The sequence below is a fragment of the Drosophila elegans genome, unplaced genomic scaffold, assembly GCF_018152505.1.
Source record: "Drosophila elegans isolate 14027-0461.03 unplaced genomic scaffold, ASM1815250v1 contig_379, whole genome shotgun sequence".
Lineage (NCBI taxonomy): Eukaryota > Metazoa > Arthropoda > Insecta > Diptera > Drosophilidae > Drosophila > Drosophila elegans.
In genome coordinates, this window is record NW_024545762.1 from 11,814 (window position 1) to 34,280 (window position 22,467).

Here is a 22,467-nt window from a genome sequence, read left to right on the forward strand (position 1 = left end):
GATATATAATATCACACATTCGCGTCACTATTAAGATGACGATGCATTTGGCTACCTGTTTAATTAGGTTATATCTAATCCATATCATATTTAACCTCCTCCTCCTAATAAAATATATAAATAATATATAACAACAAAAACTATCAAACATATATGATGATAATTTAAATTGATTATGTTATATATTATATATATATATATTTATTATCGAATCATCAAGCAAAGGATAAGCTTCAGTGGATCGCAGTATGGCAGCTGCTCAACCACTTACAACACCTTGCCTGTTACAAAAGTCGTTTACAATTGATTCTAGGCTTTGTCATTGTATTAAATAATGTTTTTATATGTAACTAGCGCGGCATCAGGTGATCGAAGATCCTCCCAATTTACTATGTTACAAATTACATTGGCATCACATCCATTGTCGTTCATAAAATAAATTATAAACTTTAAATGGTTTAGAAAGCCATACAATGCAAATTGCCCCTTATTTATCATTGCAGTCCAGCACGGATACGACCTTAGAGGCGTTCAGGCATAATCCAACGGACGTAGCGTCATACCACTGTTCGCTCGAACAAGTATTGTGCCATTGGTCCGTACCTGCGGTTCCTCTCGTACTACGCAGGAATGCTGTCGCAACAACGTTTTGTCATTAGTAGGGTAAAACTAACCTGTCTCACGACGGTCTAAACCCAGCTCACGTTCCCTTGCATGGGTGAACAATCCAACGCTTGGTGAATTTTGCTTCACAATGATAGGAAGAGCCGACATCGAAGGATCAAAAAGCGACGTCGCTATGAACGCTTGGCCGCCACAAGCCAGTTATCCCTATGGTAACTTTTCTGACACCTCTTGTTAAAAACTCTTTAAACCAAAAGGATCGATAGGCCGAGCTTTTGCTGTCCCTGTGTGTACTGAACACCGAGATCAAGTCAGCATTTGCCCTTTTGCTCTATGTGTGGTTTCTGTCCGCACTGAGCTGGCCTTGGGACACCTCCGTTATTATTTGAGAGATGTACCGCCCCAGTCAAACTCCCTACCTGGCAATGTCCTTGAATTGGATCATACCTGAGTAATTGGAGTTATACCAAATTTTCAAATCAAAAATACATAAATGCACTCCTTTTATTAAAGAATTTGTTTGCGATTATATAACAAACTCGTGATACTTTGATCAAGAAGCTTGCATCAAAACCCAATACCATAAGATATAATAAATATATCCGTATAATGGCTAGGAAATGATACACGTTCCATTTAATCAAGTAAGTAAGGAAACAATAAGAGTAGTGGTATTTCATTGGCGATACCAAACCGAGGTCTAATATCTCCCACTTATTCTACACCTCTTATGTCTCCTTACACTGCCAGATTAGAGTCAAGCTCAAAAGGGTCTTCTTTCCCCGCTAATTATTCCAAGCCCGTTCCCTTGGCTGTGGTTTCGCTAGATAGTAGATAGGGACAGTAGGAATCTCGTTAATCCATTCATGCGCGTCACTAATTAGATGACGAGGCATTTGGCTACCTTAAGAGAGTCATAGTTACTCCCGCCGTTGACCCGCGCTTACTTGAATTTCTTCACTTTGACATTCAGAGCACTGGGCAGAAATCACATTGTGTCAACACCCGCTAGGGCCATCACAATGCTTTGTTTTAATTAGACAGTCGGATTCCCCAAGTCCGTGCCAGTTCTGAATTGATTGTTAATTGATAATCGTTATAATTAATAAGAACTAATTGGTTTGACCCAATTAGTATTCTTAAAAATTTTAGCAAGAAAGTTCCACAATTGGCTACGTAACTAAACTATCCGGGGAACAAGTAACTTCCATAAATGAAAGAAACTCTATTTACCCAGAACGAGCACATAAACCATGTTATTGTTTCCCAATCAAGCCCGACTATCTCAATCTTCAGAGCCAATCCTTATCCCGAAGTTACGGATCTAATTTGCCGACTTCCCTTACCTACATTATTCTATCGACTAGAGACTCTTCACCTTGGAGACCAGCTGCGGATATTGGTACGGCCTGTTGAGAAGTTTGCGTGTCCCCACCATAAATTTTCAAGGTCCGAGGAGAAAATATCGACACAACAGTATATGTCATGCTCTTCTAGCCCATCTACCATATCTCTCTGCGAAAGACTTCCATGGTAGTACGGCTATAAAACAGAAAAGAAAACTCTTCCGATATCTCTCGACGGCTTCTTTATGGTCGTTCCTGTTGCCAGGATGAGCACGAGGCCCATATTTAATAACAAACGGATACTCAACAGGTTACGGAATTGGAACCGTATTCCCTTTCGTTCAAAATTATTCAAGTATATTATTTTTGCCTTTTATTATTATTTGTGTTTCTTAATAGTTTGCTTTTTGTTTTACTTGAAAATTTTCGGCTTTCGCCTTGAACTTAGGACCGACTAACTCGTGATCAACCACTGTTCACACGAAACCCTTCTCCACTTCAGTCCTCCAAGGTCTCATTCGATTATTTGCTACTACCACCAAGATCTGTACCAATGGCAGCTCCATGCAGGCTTACGCCAAACACTTCTACGCATACCATTGTACCTTCCTACTCACTAAAGTTTCAAAATTTATATTACAAGTAATATAAATCATCTACTTTAGCGGTAATGTATAGGTATACAACTTAAGCGCCATCCATTTTAAGGGCTAGTTGCTTCGGCAGGTGAGTTGTTACACACTCCTTAGCGGATTTCGACTTCCATGATCACCGTCCTGCTGTTTTAAGCAACCAACGCCTTTCATGGTATCTGCATGAGTTGTTAATTTGGGCACCGTAACATTACGTTTGGTTCATCCCACAGCGCCAGTTCTGCTTACCAAAAGTGGCCCACTGGGCACATTATATCATAACCTTAAACTTCATATCAAGAAAGTTAAGGTTCTTACCCATTTAAAGTTTGAGAATAGGTTAAGATCGTTTCGACCCTAAGGCCTCTAATCATTCGCTTTACCAGATAAGATTATTTTATATAACATTAAAATGCACCAGCTATCCTGAGGGAAACTTCGGAAGGAACCAGCTACTAGATGGTTCGATTGGTCTTTCGCCCCTATACTCAATTCTGACAATCGATTTGCACGTCAGAACTGTTTCGGTCTTCCATCAGGGTTTCCCCTGACTTCAACCTGATCAAGTATAGTTCACCATCTTTCGGGTCACAGCATATATGCTCAAGGTACGTTCCAGTTAGAGGCATAAATAATATAAATATCATTATACATAACTATATAGAACGCCCCGGGATTGTGTTAATTAGCTATAAATAGTTAAAAACTAATCCCATTATTAGTCAAGTTAATTACGCTATTAGGTTTATATCCCAATAACTTGCACATATGTTAGACTCCTTGGTCCGTGTTTCAAGACGGGTCCCGAAGGTATCCTGAATCTTTCGCATTGTTAATCATACAAGTGCTTATAATAAACACAAAAATCAATGATAATTATGCCATTATATAATTCCGAAAAATTAACGCACTGTATTCATATAAATCTATCAACACTTTATCAAATTAATGACATTTAATCTGTGTTAAAACGCAAGCATTTTAATTGGATTAAACTATAAGCCATATTTTATGATAAATTTTGTATGTTAATAGATTACAATGTCCTTATATGGAAAAAATGCACACTATTATCATAATATTGTTTAAATATTACAATTTTAATGATGAATTTTCCATAATGGATATTCAGGTTCATCGGGCTTAACCTCTAAGCAGTTTCACGTACTGTTTAACTCTCTATTCAGAGTTCTTTTCAACTTTCCCTCACGGTACTTGTTTACTATCGGTCTCATGGTTATATTTAGTTTTAGATGGAGTTTACCACCCACTTAGTGCTGCACTATCAAGCAACACGACTCTTTGGAAACATCATCTAGTAATCATTAACGTTATACGGGCCTGGCACCCTCTATGGGTAAATGGCCTCATTTAAGAAGGACTTAAATCGTTAATTTCTCATACTAGAATATTGACGCTCCATACACTGCATCTCACATTTGCCATATAGACAAAGTGACTTAGTGCTGAACTGATTTCTTTTCGCTCGCCGCTACTAAGAAAATCCTTGTTAGTTTCTTTTCCTCCCCTAATTAATATGCTTAAATTCAGGGGGTAGTCCCATATGAGTTGAGGTTGTATATAACTTTTTATTAATTAATTCTTTAAATATAATGAGAAAACATTTTATAAATTCGATAATTATAAAGAACCAACGAAGAGCAATAACATTTCCAATAGCTTTCGAATTTCTAATCATTAATAAGAGACAATTCTAGATGAAAAATATTTCAACATTTTTTATGCTAGACATTTCTCAGTATCATTTGATTGAAAACGAAAATATTTTTCTTCGTTTATCACATCCATTGTGAGTTAATGTTTTTCATATATTTTTTAATATTATGAATAATAAATAATTATCCAATAATATACCATGTGCTTATAAATTTTATTTAAAAATTTTATAAACAACTTAATTAGCATAGTCTTACAACCCTCAACCATATGTAGTCCAAGCAGCACTATAAAATTAATTAAAGTACATAACAGCATGGACTGCGATATGCGTTCAAAATGTCGATGTTCATGTGTCCTGCAGTTCACACGATGACGCACAGTTTGCTGCGTTCTTCATCGACCCATGAGCCGAGTGATCCACCGCTTAGAGTTTTATAATATTTGTTTTTTTAATTTCGTCAATTGTGTTTTTATTGAAAGAAATTAAAAATACACCATTTTACTGGCATATATCAATTCCTTCAATAAATGTATTTTTATACCTAAAATAAATGTTGCGAAATGTCTTAGTTTCATATAAACAATATAATACCAATTTTCATTTTTCATTTTATTTCTATTTAAGTTTGATATATATTGCATTTTATATAAAACATTAACCTGATTATTAACCGGGTACAACATTATATATTTTAGGTTGTTGCATTAACCAATGTATGCCCATAACTTAGATGAACAATACATATGCGCAACGCGTGTATATTATGGTCCATATACACACAAAGTAATTATATTATATTCTATTATATATTATATATTTAACATATCGTATATATATCTTCTATCTATCTGTATCTCTAATCGATTGGCCAGGTCGATTTTTATTTTATGGACATCAGAGCCTCCGCCCACGACTCGTAATTGATATCTCATAATAATTACTCGGCATTGGACACCATTTGCTCGAGCTATTTAAGTCCATAGGACTATACTTTTTCTTTCATTAAAACGCTTTAAATTAGATAAGATATTTTTGATATATTTTTTGACATATTTATATATATATATATATATAGATTATATAATATAATATATTTTTTGGCAAATTTATTTTTTTTTGTATTATTAAATAATACAAAATTTTGTGTTAACGGTAAAGATATTATACAATAATGATCCTTCCGCAGGTTCACCTACGGAAACCTTGTTACGACTTTTACTTCCTCTAAATAATCAAGTTCGGTCAACTTTTGCGAAACAACCGTAACACGCAAGGCGTCACAGTGATCACGTCCGGAGACCTCACTAAATAATTCAATCGGTAGTAGCGACGGGCGGTGTGTACAAAGGGCAGGGACGTAATCAATGCGAGTTAATGACTCACACTTACTGGGAATTCCAAGTTCATGTGAACAGTTTCAGTTCACAATCCCAAGCATGAAAGTGGTTCAGCGGTTTACCCGGACCTCTCGGTCTAGGAAATACACGTTGATACTTTCATTGTAGCGCGCGTGCAGCCCAGGACATCTAAGGGCATCACAGACCTGTTATTGCTCAATCTCATTATTGCTAGACGCAATTTGTCCATTTAAGAAGCTAGTGTCCTTATAATGGGACAAACCAACAGGTACGGCTCCACTTATATAAACACATTCAAACACAATAAACATTTTACTGCCACCATGAATGAAGGCTATATAAGCTTCAACACCATAATCCTGAAGATATCTATTTAATATATTTGAGTCTCGTTCGTTATCGGAATTAACCAGACAAATCACTCCACGAACTAAGAACGGCCATGCACCACCACCCATAGATTCGAGAAAGAGCTATCAATCTGTCTTACACACTTATGTTCGGACCTGGTAAGTTTTCCCGTGTTGAGTCAAATTAAGCCGCAGGCTCCACTCCTGGTGGTGCCCTTCCGTCAATTCCTTTAAGTTTCAGCTTTGCAACCATACTTCCCCCGGAGCCCAAAAGCTTTGGTTTCCCGGGAAGCGACTGAGAGAGCCATAAAAGTAGCTACACCCAATTGCTAGCTGGCATCGTTTATGGTTAGAACTAGGGCGGTATCTGATCGCCTTCGAACCTCTAACTTTCGTTCTTGATTAATGAAAACATCTTTGGCAAATGCTTTCGCTTAAGTTAGTCTTACGACGGTCCAAGAATTTCACCTCTCGCGTCGTAATACTAATGCCCCCAAACTGCTTCTATTAATCATTACCTCTTGATCTGAAAACCAATGAAAGCAGAACAGAGGTCTTATTTCATTATCCCATGCACAGAATATTCAGGCATTTGAAGCCTGCTTTAAGCACTCTAATTTGTTCAAAGTAATTGTACCGGCCCACAATAACACTCGTTTAAGAGCACTAATGCAGGTTTTTAAATAGGAGGAACATATGAAAAAATACAAGTATTTAAACATATATAAGAACTCCACCGGTAATACGCTTACATACATAAAGGTATAGTACTAACCACAATTGTAAGTTGTACTACCCGTATGAAGCACAAGTTCAACTACGAACGTTTTAACCGCAACAACTTTAATATACGCTATTGGAGCTGGAATTACCGCGGCTGCTGGCACCAGACTTGCCCTCCAATTGGTCCTTGTTAAAGGATTTAAAGTGTACTCATTCCAATTACAGGGCCTCGGATATGAGTCCTGTATTGTTATTTTTCGTCACTACCTCCCCGAGCTGGGAGTGGGTAATTTACGCGCCTGCTGCCTTCCTTAGATGTGGTAGCCGTTTCTCAGGCTCCCTCTCCGGAATCGAACCCTGATTCCCCGTTACCCGTTGCAACCATGGTAGTCCTAGATACTACCATCAAAAGTTGATAGGGCAGACATTTGAAAGATCTGTCGTCGGTACAAGACCATACGATCTGCATGTTATCTAGAGTTCAACCAGTATAACGATCTTGCGATCGCTTGGTTTTAGCCTAATAAAAGCACATGTCCCATAAGGTTCATGTTTTAATTGCATGTATTAGCTCTAGAATTACCACAGTTATCCAAGTAACTGTTAACGATCTAAGGAACCATAACTGATATAATGAGCCTTTTGCGGTTTCACTTTTAATTCGTGTGTACTTAGACATGCATGGCTTAATCTTTGAGACAAGCATATAACTACTGGCAGGATCAACCAGAATAATGTTTTTAATTCATATTACTTTCATATTTTTTTAAAATAGAAATTAGTAATACAAAATTTATTATAGAGTATTTTTCTTTAAATTGCATTTAGGAGGGAGGAAAATAATCTTGATACGAATATGGCTATCTTTGTTTAGCTTCATAATCGTTTTAAAATTCTTTATATTTGTTACACGCCACGTTTGCCCACAGTAACTAGAATTTTTTCATATATAATTCTATAATATAATTCATATTTACATATTTCATTTTAAAATATCATTTTATTTCGCCATACATATATATTTCACACATGTACCAATTATTTTTGATTAACCAATATAAATATTGAGTTAAATCATTTGTATTTTTATGATAAATTTAAAATCTATCATTTCCATATAACTCTCTGGTAATATATCACATAAAACCGAGCGCATATGAAACATTTATAATATATATATAATATATATAACAACAGCACTAATAATAACATTAGCCTGAATTAGATTAACGATAAAGGTCGGAAAACAATTGTTGCCATATAATAATATATACAACCTTGGCTTTCGTTTTCAACATTATTATCTAAAAAGTGATGACACTTAATATTAACCGTATCAAGCCAAGTCTCGTATTCGCAAGAATCAAGATACAAAACATACGGAAAATATTTAATTTTGCTATTAAATTGACAAAATTATATGGATATCATAAATTTTGTTCAACTATAGATGGACAACCACTGACCATCCTATATGTGTTTTTCGACACGTTGTCTTGAAATCGGGTATTTTCAATTCTATTTGCCACCCAACATATGGGATATCTCAACTAATATTGATCAATATCGATATGTTTCACATTTTCCATACATTTCATATATATTATATCAATAATATTGATTTATTACAACATTTTCATATATATGAATGTTATTTATTATAGGTATTCACAATATAATATTAATTATATATGTTCTGAGAAATACCCATATATTTGGTTGCCAGCCAACAGGCACTACCCTATATATGTTTTTGGACACGCCGTCTTTAAACTGCATGTTTACAGTACTAAAAGTCTCCCTTCATATGAATTTCCTCCATATACTTGAGGAAATTGAAGGAATATTTTATATTTTCCATACATTTCATATATAATATATCAATAATATTGATATATTGATATATTACAACATTTTCATATATATGAATGTTATTTATTATAGGTATTCACAATATAATATTAATTTTATATGTTCTGAGAAATACCCATATATTTGGTTGCCAGCCAACAGGCACTACCCTATATATGTTTTTGGACACGCCGTCTTTAAACTGCATGTTTACAGTACTAAAAGTCTCCTTCATATGAATTTCCTCCATATACTTGAGGAAATTGAAGGAATATTTTATATTTTCCATACATTTCATATATAATATATCAATAATATTGATATATTGATATATTACAACATTTTCATATATATGAATGTTATTTATTATAGGTATTCACAATATAATATTAATTTTATATGTTCTGAGAAATACCCATATATTTGGTTGCCAGCCAACAGGCACTACCCTATATATGTTTTTGGACACGCCGTCTTTAAACTGCGTGTTTACAGTACTAAAAGTCTGCCTTCATATGAATTTCCTCCATATGCTTGAGGAAATTGAAGGAATATTTTATATTTTCCATACATTCCATATATAATATATCAATAATATTGATATATGATAACATTTTCATATATATGAATGTTATTTATTATAGGAATTCACAAAATCATATTAATATTATATGTTCTGAGAAATACCCATATATTTTGTTGCTTTACTATAAGCAATCCATTGTATGGATATTCTCAATTTACCCAAATGAATATAGATATATTTTTTTAATATTAAATATATTAAATTTCATTTCATTTCATTTCATTCCATTCCATTCCATTTCATTTCATTTCATTTCATATTCATTTCATTTATTAATTCGAAACTTTTAGTAAATCTTGTTACTTTGACAATTTTTTATCAGCGTCACTAAGTAGATGACGATTCCATTTGGCAACCATAAGGGACTTGTAGTTTTTAGACTCAAATTTTTCATATGGAACATTTTTTTTTGTATATTTGTATATATTTATAATATAAATAAGACTCTTTTAATTTGAGATTTGTTTATATGCGTCACTAAGTAAGATGACGATTCATTTGGCTACCAAAAATGACTTGTATTAATAATTCTTTCTTCTTATTTAATATGCATAGATATCATTTCATTTGCCTTTAATAAGAGACATTAGTTTTGCTATCAAGCAAGACTTATTATATTTTGACAATTTATATCTGCGTCACTAAATAGATGACGATTCATTTGGCTACTGTATGTGACTTATAGTCCTAAGATATATAATATCTAAGCTCTTACCTGGAACTTCAGCACTCGGCATTTGTTTTCACATTCGCGTCACTATTAAGATGACGATGCATTTGGCTACCATAAGTGACTTGTAGTTTTTAGGCTCGTATTTTTCATATTAAAAGTCTTTTTAATATGTATGCAATTTTTCGTTTTAGTTTTTTTTCAAATTGTATATATATATTTAAAATAAATATATATACCGTTTAATTTGCCGCCTTTAATAAAGGGACTTGTAGTAAGACTCTTTTAATTTGACATTTTATTATATGCGTCACTAAGTAAATGACGATTCATTTGGCTACCAAAAAAGACTTGTAGTAAGACTCTTTTAATTTGACATTTTATTATATGCGTCACTAAGTAGATGACGATTCATTTGGCTACCAAAAAAGACTTGTGTAGTTTTTAGATTCATATTTTTCATATTAAAATATGTTTATTTATATGGCTTTATAATTCTTTCTTCTTTAATATGCATAGATATCATTTCATTTGCCTTTAATAAGAGACATAAGTTTTGCTATCAAGCAAGACTTATTATATTTTGACAATTTATATCTGCGTCACTAAATAGATGACGATAGAACATTAGGCTACTGTATGTGACTTATACTCTTAAGATATATAATATCACACATTCGCGTCACTATTAAGATGACGATGCATTTGGCTACCTGTTTAATTAGGTTATATCTAATCCATATCATATTTAACCTCCTCCTCCTAATAAAATATATAAATAATATATAACAACAAAAACTATCAAACATATATGATGATAATTTAAATTGATTATGTTATATATTATATATATATATATTTATTATCGAATCATCAAGCAAAGGATAAGCTTCAGTGGATCGCAGTATGGCAGCTGCTCAACCACTTACAACACCTTGCCTGTTACAAAAGTCGTTTACAATTGATTCTAGGCTTTGTCATTGTATTAAATAATGTTTTTATATGTAACTAGCGCGGCATCAGGTGATCGAAGATCCTCCCAATTTACTATGTTACAAATTACATTGGCATCACATCCATTGTCGTTCATAAAATAAATTATAAACTTTAAATGGTTTAGAAAGCCATACAATGCAAATTGCCCCTTATTTATCATTGCAGTCCAGCACGGATACGACCTTAGAGGCGTTCAGGCATAATCCAACGGACGTAGCGTCATACCACTGTTCGCTCGAACAAGTATTGTGCCATTGGTCCGTACCTGCGGTTCCTCTCGTACTACGCAGGAATGCTGTCGCAACAACGTTTTGTCATTAGTAGGGTAAAACTAACCTGTCTCACGACGGTCTAAACCCAGCTCACGTTCCCTTGCATGGGTGAACAATCCAACGCTTGGTGAATTTTGCTTCACAATGATAGGAAGAGCCGACATCGAAGGATCAAAAAGCGACGTCGCTATGAACGCTTGGCCGCCACAAGCCAGTTATCCCTATGGTAACTTTTCTGACACCTCTTGTTAAAAACTCTTTAAACCAAAAGGATCGATAGGCCGAGCTTTTGCTGTCCCTGTGTGTACTGAACACCGAGATCAAGTCAGCATTTGCCCTTTTGCTCTATGTGTGGTTTCTGTCCGCACTGAGCTGGCCTTGGGACACCTCCGTTATTATTTGAGAGATGTACCGCCCCAGTCAAACTCCCTACCTGGCAATGTCCTTGAATTGGATCATACCTGAGTAATTGGAGTTATACCAAATTTTCAAATCAAAAATACATAAATGCACTCCTTTTATTAAAGAATTTGTTTGCGATTATATAACAAACTCGTGATACTTTGATCAAGAAGCTTGCATCAAAACCCAATACCATAAGATATAATAAATATATCCGTATAATGGCTAGGAAATGATACACGTTCCATTTAATCAAGTAAGTAAGGAAACAATAAGAGTAGTGGTATTTCATTGGCGATACCAAACCGAGGTCTAATATCTCCCACTTATTCTACACCTCTTATGTCTCCTTACACTGCCAGATTAGAGTCAAGCTCAAAAGGGTCTTCTTTCCCCGCTAATTATTCCAAGCCCGTTCCCTTGGCTGTGGTTTCGCTAGATAGTAGATAGGGACAGGTGTAAAACAGATCTCTCTGAAACTTATTTTACGTGGCGTGTTCCACACTGAAGGGATTACAACCACGGCACTCTAATATACCCACAAGTTGATACATCATGCACCCACAAGTGAGTACATAACACACCCGCAAGTGAGCATATAGTGCATGTGTCTAGATTAAGCGCCAGACCAACGCCCCGGTCTAGAAGCTATAGCTATGTACATAGCAACTACCCCGGTGTCAATTCGAGTGCTTGCTTGCCGGGCAAACACTCCCCCTTGCTGAGGGGCGAGATCTATCTAAAATCTCTGCTGCTCTATGGGTCACAGCACCCGAGTTGTATAACGCAACTCCACGTCGAACCCGAGAGTTCTACCCGCGATATGGGTGTCAACCACAGCCACCACGATACTCCCACAAGGGGGCCGACCTCAATGGGCAGCCTTGGAAAACTGCCCAACCCGTGGTACCGAAATTAAGGGCTCGGTAGGCCCTCCCCCTTTGGCTCCGACAAGCCCGGATAGGGTGCCCATGTGCCATTTTAGTCGCCTCCTACGACAAGCAATGACAAGCTGTGGCAGTATTCTTCGCCGCTAACCACACAGCAAGTAGATAGGGACAGTAGGAATCTCGTTAATCCATTCATGCGCGTCACTAATTAGATGACGAGGCATTTGGCTACCTTAAGAGAGTCATAGTTACTCCCGCCGTTGACCCGCGCTTACTTGAATTTCTTCACTTTGACATTCAGAGCACTGGGCAGAAATCACATTGTGTCAACACCCGCTAGGGCCATCACAATGCTTTGTTTTAATTAGACAGTCGGATTCCCCAAGTCCGTGCCAGTTCTGAATTGATTGTTAATTGATAATCGTTATAATTAATAAGAACTAATTGGTTTGACCCAATTAGTATTCTTAAAAATTTTAGCAAGAAAGTTCCACAATTGGCTACGTAACTAAACTATCCGGGGAACAAGTAACTTCCATAAATGAAAGAAACTCTATTTACCCAGAACGAGCACATAAACCATGTTATTGTTTCCCAATCAAGCCCGACTATCTCAATCTTCAGAGCCAATCCTTATCCCGAAGTTACGGATCTAATTTGCCGACTTCCCTTACCTACATTATTCTATCGACTAGAGACTCTTCACCTTGGAGACCAGCTGCGGATATTGGTACGGCCTGTTGAGAAGTTTGCGTGTCCCCACCATAAATTTTCAAGGTCCGAGGAGAAAATATCGACACAACAGTATATGTCATGCTCTTCTAGCCCATCTACCATATCTCTCTGCGAAAGACTTCCATGGTAGTACGGCTATAAAACAGAAAAGAAAACTCTTCCGATATCTCTCGACGGCTTCTTTATGGTCGTTCCTGTTGCCAGGATGAGCACGAGGCCCATATTTAATAACAAACGGATACTCAACAGGTTACGGAATTGGAACCGTATTCCCTTTCGTTCAAAATTATTCAAGTATATTATTTTTGCCTTTTATTATTATTTGTGTTTCTTAATAGTTTGCTTTTTGTTTTACTTGAAAATTTTCGGCTTTCGCCTTGAACTTAGGACCGACTAACTCGTGATCAACCACTGTTCACACGAAACCCTTCTCCACTTCAGTCCTCCAAGGTCTCATTCGATTATTTGCTACTACCACCAAGATCTGTACCAATGGCAGCTCCATGCAGGCTTACGCCAAACACTTCTACGCATACCATTGTACCTTCCTACTCACTAAAGTTTCAAAATTTATATTACAAGTAATATAAATCATCTACTTTAGCGGTAATGTATAGGTATACAACTTAAGCGCCATCCATTTTAAGGGCTAGTTGCTTCGGCAGGTGAGTTGTTACACACTCCTTAGCGGATTTCGACTTCCATGATCACCGTCCTGCTGTTTTAAGCAACCAACGCCTTTCATGGTATCTGCATGAGTTGTTAATTTGGGCACCGTAACATTACGTTTGGTTCATCCCACAGCGCCAGTTCTGCTTACCAAAAGTGGCCCACTGGGCACATTATATCATAACCTTAAACTTCATATCAAGAAAGTTAAGGTTCTTACCCATTTAAAGTTTGAGAATAGGTTAAGATCGTTTCGACCCTAAGGCCTCTAATCATTCGCTTTACCAGATAAGATTATTTTATATAACATTAAAATGCACCAGCTATCCTGAGGGAAACTTCGGAAGGAACCAGCTACTAGATGGTTCGATTGGTCTTTCGCCCCTATACTCAATTCTGACAATCGATTTGCACGTCAGAACTGTTTCGGTCTTCCATCAGGGTTTCCCCTGACTTCAACCTGATCAAGTATAGTTCACCATCTTTCGGGTCACAGCATATATGCTCAAGGTACGTTCCAGTTAGAGGCATAAATAATATAAATATCATTATACATAACTATATAGAACGCCCCGGGATTGTGTTAATTAGCTATAAATAGTTAAAAAACTAATCCCATTATTAGTCAAGTTAATTACGCTATTAGGTTTATATCCCAATAACTTGCACATATGTTAGACTCCTTGGTCCGTGTTTCAAGACGGGTCCCGAAGGTATCCTGAATCTTTCGCATTGTTAATCATACAAGTGCTTATAATAAACACAAAAATCAATGATAATTATGCCATTATATAATTCCGAAAAATTAACGCACTGTATTCATATAAATCTATCAACACTTTATCAAATTAATGACATTTAATCTGTGTTAAAACGCAAGCATTTTAATTGGATTAAACTATAAGCCATATTTTATGATAAATTTTGTATGTTAATAGATTACAATGTCCTTATATGGAAAAAATGCACACTATTATCATAATATTGTTTAAATATTACAATTTTAATGATGAATTTTCCATAATGGATATTCAGGTTCATCGGGCTTAACCTCTAAGCAGTTTCACGTACTGTTTAACTCTCTATTCAGAGTTCTTTTCAACTTTCCCTCACGGTACTTGTTTACTATCGGTCTCATGGTTATATTTAGTTTTAGATGGAGTTTACCACCCACTTAGTGCTGCACTATCAAGCAACACGACTCTTTGGAAACATCATCTAGTAATCATTAACGTTATACGGGCCTGGCACCCTCTATGGGTAAATGGCCTCATTTAAGAAGGACTTAAATCGTTAATTTCTCATACTAGAATATTGACGCTCCATACACTGCATCTCACATTTGCCATATAGACAAAGTGACTTAGTGCTGAACTGATTTCTTTTCGCTCGCCGCTACTAAGAAAATCCTTGTTAGTTTCTTTTCCTCCCCTAATTAATATGCTTAAATTCAGGGGGTAGTCCCATATGAGTTGAGGTTGTATATAACTTTTTATTAATTAATTCTTTAAATATAATGAGAAAACATTTTATAAATTCGATAATTATAAAGAACCAACGAAGAGCAATAACATTTCCAATAGCTTTCGAATTTCTAATCATTAATAAGAGACAATTCTAGATGAAAAATATTTCAACATTTTTTATGCTAGACATTTCTCAGTATCATTTGATTGAAAACGAAAATATTTTTCTTCGTTTATCACATCCATTGTGAGTTAATGTTTTTCATATATTTTTTAATATTATGAATAATAAATAATTATCCAATAATATACCATGTGCTTATAAATTTTATTTAAAAATTTTATAAACAACTTAATTAGCATAGTCTTACAACCCTCAACCATATGTAGTCCAAGCAGCACTATAAAATTAATTAAAGTACATAACAGCATGGACTGCGATATGCGTTCAAAATGTCGATGTTCATGTGTCCTGCAGTTCACACGATGACGCACAGTTTGCTGCGTTCTTCATCGACCCATGAGCCGAGTGATCCACCGCTTAGAGTTTTATAATATTTGTTTTTTTAATTTCGTCAATTGTGTTTTTATTGAAAGAAATTAAAAATACACCATTTTACTGGCATATATCAATTCCTTCAATAAATGTATTTTTATACCTAAAATAAATGTTGCGAAATGTCTTAGTTTCATATAAACAATATAATACCAATTTTCATTTTTCATTTTATTTCTATTTAAGTTTGATATATATTGCATTTTATATAAAACATTAACCTGATTATTAACCGGGTACAACATTATATATTTTAGGTTGTTGCATTAACCAATGTATGCCCATAACTTAGATGAACAATACATATGCGCAACGCGTGTATATTATGGTCCATATACACACAAAGTAATTATATTATATTCTATTATATATTATATATTTAACATATCGTATATATATCTTCTATCTATCTGTATCTCTAATCGATTGGCCAGGTCGATTTTTATTTTATGGACATCAGAGCCTCCGCCCACGACTCGTAATTGATATCTCATAATAATTACTCGGCATTGGACACCATTTGCTCGAGCTATTTAAGTCCATAGGACTATACTTTTCTTTCATTAAAACGCTTTAAATTAGATAAGATATTTTTGATATATTTTTTGACATATTTATATATATATATATATATAGATTATATAATATAATATATTTTTTGGCAAATTTATTTTTTTTTGTATTATTAAATAATACAAAATTTTGTGTTAACGGTAAAGATATTATACAATAATGATCCTTCCGCAGGTTCACCTACGGAAACCTTGTTACGACTTTTACTTCCTCTAAATAATCAAGTTCGGTCAACTTTTGCGAAACAACCGTAACACGCAAGGCGTCACAGTGATCACGTCCGGAGACCTCACTAAATAATTCAATCGGTAGTAGCGACGGGCGGTGTGTACAAAGGGCAGGGACGTAATCAATGCGAGTTAATGACTCACACTTACTGGGAATTCCAAGTTCATGTGAACAGTTTCAGTTCACAATCCCAAGCATGAAAGTGGTTCAGCGGTTTACCCGGACCTCTCGGTCTAGGAAATACACGTTGATACTTTCATTGTACGCGCGTGCAGCCCAGGACATCTAAGGGCATCACAGACCTGTTATTGCTCAATCTCATTATTGCTAGACGCAATTTGTCCATTTAAGAAGCTAGTGTCCTTATAATGGGACAAACCAACAGGTACGGCTCCACTTATATAAACACATTCAAACACAATAAACATTTTACTGCCACCATGAATGAAGGCTATATAAGCTTCAACACCATAATCCTGAAGATATCTATTTAATATATTTGAGTCTCGTTCGTTATCGGAATTAACCAGACAAATCACTCCACGAACTAAGAACGGCCATGCACCACCACCCATAGATTCGAGAAAGAGCTATCAATCTGTCTTACACACTTATGTTCGGACCTGGTAAGTTTTCCCGTGTTGAGTCAAATTAAGCCGCAGGCTCCACTCCTGGTGGTGCCCTTCCGTCAATTCCTTTAAGTTTCAGCTTTGCAACCATACTTCCCCCGGAGCCCAAAAGCTTTGGTTTCCCGGGAAGCGACTGAGAGAGCCATAAAAGTAGCTACACCCAATTGCTAGCTGGCATCGTTTATGGTTAGAACTAGGGCGGTATCTGATCGCCTTCGAACCTCTAACTTTCGTTCTTGATTAATGAAAACATCTTTGGCAAATGCTTTCGCTTAAGTTAGTCTTACGACGGTCCAAGAATTTCACCTCTCGCGTCGTAATACTAATGCCCCCAAACTGCTTCTATTAATCATTACCTCTTGATCTGAAAACCAATGAAAGCAGAACAGAGGTCTTATTTCATTATCCCATGCACAGAATATTCAGGCATTTGAAGCCTGCTTTAAGCACTCTAATTTGTTCAAAGTAATTGTACCGGCCCACAATAACACTCGTTTAAGAGCACTAATGCAGGTTTTTAAATAGGAGGAACATATGAAAAAATACAAGTATTTAAACATATATAAGAACTCCACCGGTAATACGCTTACATACATAAAGGTATAGTACTAACCACAATTGTAAGTTGTACTACCCGTATGAAGCACAAGTTCAACTACGAACGTTTTAACCGCAACAACTTTAATATACGCTATTGGAGCTGGAATTACCGCGGCTGCTGGCACCAGACTTGCCCTCCAATTGGTCCTTGTTAAAGGATTTAAAGTGTACTCATTCCAATTACAGGGCCTCGGATATGAGTCCTGTATTGTTATTTTTCGTCACTACCTCCCCGAGCTGGGAGTGGGTAATTTACGCGCCTGCTGCCTTCCTTAGATGTGGTAGCCGTTTCTCAGGCTCCCTCTCCGGAATCGAACCCTGATTCCCCGTTACCCGTTGCAACCATGGTAGTCCTAGATACTACCATCAAAAGTTGATAGGGCAGACATTTGAAAGATCTGTCGTCGGTACAAGACCATACGATCTGCATGTTATCTAGAGTTCAACCAGTATAACGATCTTGCGATCGCTTGGTTTTAGCCTAATAAAAGCACATGTCCCATAAGGTTCATGTTTTAATTGCATGTATTAGCTCTAGAATTACCACAGTTATCCAAGTAACTGTTAACGATCTAAGGAACCATAACTGATATAATGAGCCTTTTGCGGTTTCACTTTTAATTCGTGTGTACTTAGACATGCATGGCTTAATCTTTGAGACAAGCATATAACTACTGGCAGGATCAACCAGAATAATGTTTTTAATTCATATTACTTTCATATTTTTTTAAAATAGAAATTAGTAATACAAAATTTATTATAGAGTATTTTTCTTTAAATTGCATTTAGGAGGGAGGAAAATAATCTTGATACGAATATGGCTATCTTTGTTTAGCTTCATAATCGTTTTAAAATTCTTTATATTTGTTACACGCCACGTTTGCCCACAGTAACTAGAATTTTTCATATATAATTCTATAATATAATTCATATTTACATATTTCATTTTAAAATATCATTTTATTTCGCCATACATATATATTTCACACATGTACCAATTATTTTTGATTAACCAATATAAATATTGAGTTAAATCATTTGTATTTTTATGATAAATTTAAAATCTATCATTTCCATATAACTCTCTGGTAATATATCACATAAAACCGAGCGCATATGAAACATTTATAATATATATATAATATATATAACAACAGCACTAATAATAACATTAGCCTGAATTAGATTAACGATAAAGGTCGGAAAACAATTGTTGCCATATAATAATATATACAACCTTGGCTTTCGTTTTCAACATTATTATCTAAAAAGTGATGACACTTAATATTAACCGTATCAAGCCAAGTCTCGTATTCGCAAGAATCAAGATACAAAACATACGGAAAATATTTAATTTTGCTATTAAATTGACAAAATTATATGGATATCATAAATTTTGTTCAACTATAGATGGACAACCACTGACCATCCTATATGTGTTTTTCGACACGTTGTCTTGAAATCGGGTATTTTCAATTCTATTTGCCACCCAACATATGGGATATCTCAACTAATATTGATCAATATCGATATGTTTCACATTTTCCATACATTTCATATATATTATATCAATAATATTGATTTATTACAACATTTTCATATATATGAATGTTATTTATTATAGGTATTCACAATATAATATTAATTTTATATGTTCTGAGAAATACCCATATATTTGGTTGCCAGCCAACAGGCACTACCCTATATATGTTTTTGGACACGCCGTCTTTAAACTGCGTGTTTACAGTACTAAAAGTCTGCCTTCATATGAATTTCCTCCATATGCTTGAGGAAATTGAAGGAATATTTTATATTTTCCATACATTCCATATATAATATATCAATAATATTGATATATGATAACATTTTCATATATATGAATGTTATTTATTATAGGAATTCACAAAATCATATTAATATTATATGTTCTGAGAAATACCCATATATTTTGTTGCTTTACTATAAGCAATCCATTGTATGGATATTCTCAATTTACCCAAATGAATATAGATATATTTTTTTAATATTAAATATATTAAATTTCATTTCATTTCATTTCATTCCATTCCATTCCATTTCATTTCATTTCATTTCATATTCATTTCATTTATTAATTCGAAACTTTTAGTAAATCTTGTTACTTTGACAATTTTTTATCAGCGTCACTAAGTAGATGACGATTCCATTTGGCAACCATAAGGGACTTGTAGTTTTTAGACTCAAATTTTTCATATGGAACATTTTTTTTTGTATATTTGTATATATTTATAATATAAATAAGACTCTTTTAATTTGAGATTTGTTTATATGCGTCACTAAGTAAGATGACGATTCATTTGGCTACCAAAAATGACTTGTATTAATAATTCTTTCTTCTTATTTAATATGCATAGATATCATTTCATTTGCCTTTAATAAGAGACATTAGTTTTGCTATCAAGCAAGACTTATTATATTTTGACAATTTATATCTGCGTCACTAAATAGATGACGATTCATTTGGCTACTGTATGTGACTTATAGTCCTAAGATATATAATATCTAAGCTCTTACCTGGAACTTCAGCACTCGGCATTTGTTTTCACATTCGCGTCACTATTAAGATGACGATGCATTTGGCTACCATAAGTGACTTGTAGTTTTTAGGCTCGTATTTTTCATATTAAAAGTCTTTTTAATATGTATGCAATTTTTCGTTTTAGTTTTTTTTCAAATTGTATATATATATTTAAAATAAATATATATACCGTTTAATTTGCCGCCTTTAATAAAGGGACTTGTAGTAAGACTCTTTTAATTTGACATTTTATTATATGCGTCACTAAGTAAATGACGATTCATTTGGCTACCAAAAAAGACTTGTAGTAAGACTCTTTTAATTTGACATTTTATTATATGCGTCACTAAGTAGATGACGATTCATTTGGCTACCAAAAAAGACTTGTGTAGTTTTTAGATTCATATTTTTCATATTAAAATATGTTTATTTATATGGCTTTATAATTCTTTCTTCTTTAATATGCATAGATATCATTTCATTTGCCTTTAATAAGAGACATAAGTTTTGCTATCAAGCAAGACTTATTATATTTTGACAATTTATATCTGCGTCACTAAATAGATGACGATAGAACATTAGGCTACTGTATGTGACTTATACTCTTAAGATATATAATATCACACATTCGCGTCACTATTAAGATGACGATGCATTTGGCTACCTGTTTAATTAGGTTATATCTAATCCATATCATATTTAACCTCCTCCTCCTAATAAAATATATAAATAATATATAACAACAAAAACTATCAAACATATATGATGATAATTTAAATTGATTATGTTATATATTATATATATATATATTTATTATCGAATCATCAAGCAAAGGATAAGCTTCAGTGGATCGCAGTATGGCAGCTGCTCAACCACTTACAACACCTTGCCTGTTACAAAAGTCGTTTACAATTGATTCTAGGCTTTGTCATTGTATTAAATAATGTTTTTATATGTAACTAGCGCGGCATCAGGTGATCGAAGATCCTCCCAATTTACTATGTTACAAATTACATTGGCATCACATCCATTGTCGTTCATAAAATAAATTATAAACTTTAAATGGTTTAGAAAGCCATACAATGCAAATTGCCCCTTATTTATCATTGCAGTCCAGCACGGATACGACCTTAGAGGCGTTCAGGCATAATCCAACGGACGTAGCGTCATACCACTGTTCGCTCGAACAAGTATTGTGCCATTGGTCCGTACCTGCGGTTCCTCTCGTACTACGCAGGAATGCTGTCGCAACAACGTTTTGTCATTAGTAGGGTAAAACTAACCTGTCTCACGACGGTCTAAACCCAGCTCACGTTCCCTTGCATGGGTGAACAATCCAACGCTTGGTGAATTTTGCTTCACAATGATAGGAAGAGCCGACATCGAAGGATCAAAAAGCGACGTCGCTATGAACGCTTGGCCGCCACAAGCCAGTTATCCCTATGGTAACTTTTCTGACACCTCTTGTTAAAAACTCTTTAAACCAAAAGGATCGATAGGCCGAGCTTTTGCTGTCCCTGTGTGTACTGAACACCGAGATCAAGTCAGCATTTGCCCTTTTGCTCTATGTGTGGTTTCTGTCCGCACTGAGCTGGCCTTGGGACACCTCCGTTATTATTTGAGAGATGTACCGCCCCAGTCAAACTCCCTACCTGGCAATGTCCTTGAATTGGATCATACCTGAGTAATTGGAGTTATACCAAATTTTCAAATCAAAAATACATAAATGCACTCCTTTTATTAAAGAATTTGTTTGCGATTATATAACAAACTCGTGATACTTTGATCAAGAAGCTTGCATCAAAACCCAATACCATAAGATATAATAAATATATCCGTATAATGGCTAGGAAATGATACACGTTCCATTTAATCAAGTAAGTAAGGAAACAATAAGAGTAGTGGTATTTCATTGGCGATACCAAACCGAGGTCTAATATCTCCCACTTATTCTACACCTCTTATGTCTCCTTACACTGCCAGATTAGAGTCAAGCTCAAAAGGGTCTTCTTTCCCCGCTAATTATTCCAAGCCCGTTCCCTTGGCTGTGGTTTCGCTAGATAGTAGATAGGG

At 34.9% G+C, this 22,467-nt stretch overlaps 5 non-coding genes and 1 pseudogene across 5 annotated transcripts; all 6 read right to left on the minus strand.

The window, feature by feature from the left end:
* Window positions 1-207: 207 nt before the first annotated feature.
* On the minus strand, window positions 208-4,180 carry LOC121467332. The gene has a single exon (XR_005977443.1). It is a non-coding gene; the product is annotated as a large subunit ribosomal RNA (ribosomal RNA).
* Window positions 4,181-4,535: 355 nt separating this feature from the next.
* Window positions 4,536-4,714, minus strand: LOC121467334. The gene has a single exon (XR_005977444.1). It is a non-coding gene; the product is annotated as a 5.8S ribosomal RNA (ribosomal RNA).
* Window positions 4,715-5,452: 738 nt separating this feature from the next.
* Window positions 5,453-7,447, minus strand: LOC121467336. Its single transcript, XR_005977446.1, has one exon. It is a non-coding gene; the product is annotated as a small subunit ribosomal RNA (ribosomal RNA).
* Window positions 7,448-10,686: 3,239 nt separating this feature from the next.
* Window positions 10,687-15,266, minus strand: LOC121467333 (annotated as a pseudogene).
* Window positions 15,267-15,621: 355 nt separating this feature from the next.
* LOC121467335 lies at window positions 15,622-15,800 on the minus strand. Its single transcript, XR_005977445.1, has one exon. It is a non-coding gene; the product is annotated as a 5.8S ribosomal RNA (ribosomal RNA).
* Window positions 15,801-16,537: 737 nt separating this feature from the next.
* Window positions 16,538-18,531, minus strand: LOC121467337. Its single transcript, XR_005977447.1, has one exon. It is a non-coding gene; the product is annotated as a small subunit ribosomal RNA (ribosomal RNA).
* Between the last annotated feature and the right edge of the window lie 3,936 nt (window positions 18,532-22,467).